Raw genomic sequence first — 855 nt, forward strand, 5'->3', positions numbered from 1 at the left:
CAGCGCGGCTTCTTACCAGTCGGCCACCAAGATTAACTTCTGAGGTTCCTCTTTATGTCTTTATCTTTGAGGTTTTAGCCCTTTATCTGGTGAAACTGGATATGAAAGAGTACATGGAGGCCTCAGATATTTATAGCTTTCATGAAACCTCTCTTTTATTAAACATTTTACTCACCTCAGTTGTGGGTTTATTAGAAAGAACTCATTCTTATTTTAGAGAAAGTGGAAACAATGTCTTCATTGATAGGCACTTAAATTACACTAGCCAGAGCAAAGCATTCACCTGTTTTGAAAAAAAATTCTATGCTCTGTGCAAAAGTAAACCAAAGGTTTGGGTGCTTTTTACAATTTTGTTGTTAGCCTATTGAAGGCTCTGGATTACAAATGTAGTTTAGGACTGTAGTTGTCATAAATGTGCTTTGAAACAGCATTAACTGATTGCTCCTATCGTATCAACAGGCAAAGTTAAAAGCTCCTGAGGGAGTTTAAATATACAGCTCGTTGGAAGAATGACAAAAAAAACGGAACTCAAAGATTAGATTTAAAAAAAAAAAAAAAAGATTAGATTTAAATTTGCAAAGGGGACTTGGCCAGAACAACATTTCCAAGGGCTTGCTAGCTACAGTGAATGGTATTGAGAAGATTTCCATCTGAAGACCAGGCAGGTATTGGACCTTTTAATTTCCCATCTCCTTTTACTCAGCCATGGTGATGCAGTGGTTAAAAAAGCAAATTAGGTATTATTGTCATGACATGAGTCCAGCACGAAGGCTGCACAGTGCAGTGGACTTTGGAGGAGGGATTGTATAACAATGAAAGAATTTTACTTTTCAAAGAGAAGAAGGAACTGGGGGG

The sequence above is a fragment of the Elephantulus edwardii genome, unplaced genomic scaffold (genome assembly GCF_000299155.1).
Source record: "Elephantulus edwardii isolate Elephantulus edwardi_28Jun2011 unplaced genomic scaffold, EleEdw1.0 scaffold00091, whole genome shotgun sequence".
Classification (NCBI taxonomy): Eukaryota; Metazoa; Chordata; class Mammalia; order Macroscelidea; family Macroscelididae; genus Elephantulus; species Elephantulus edwardii.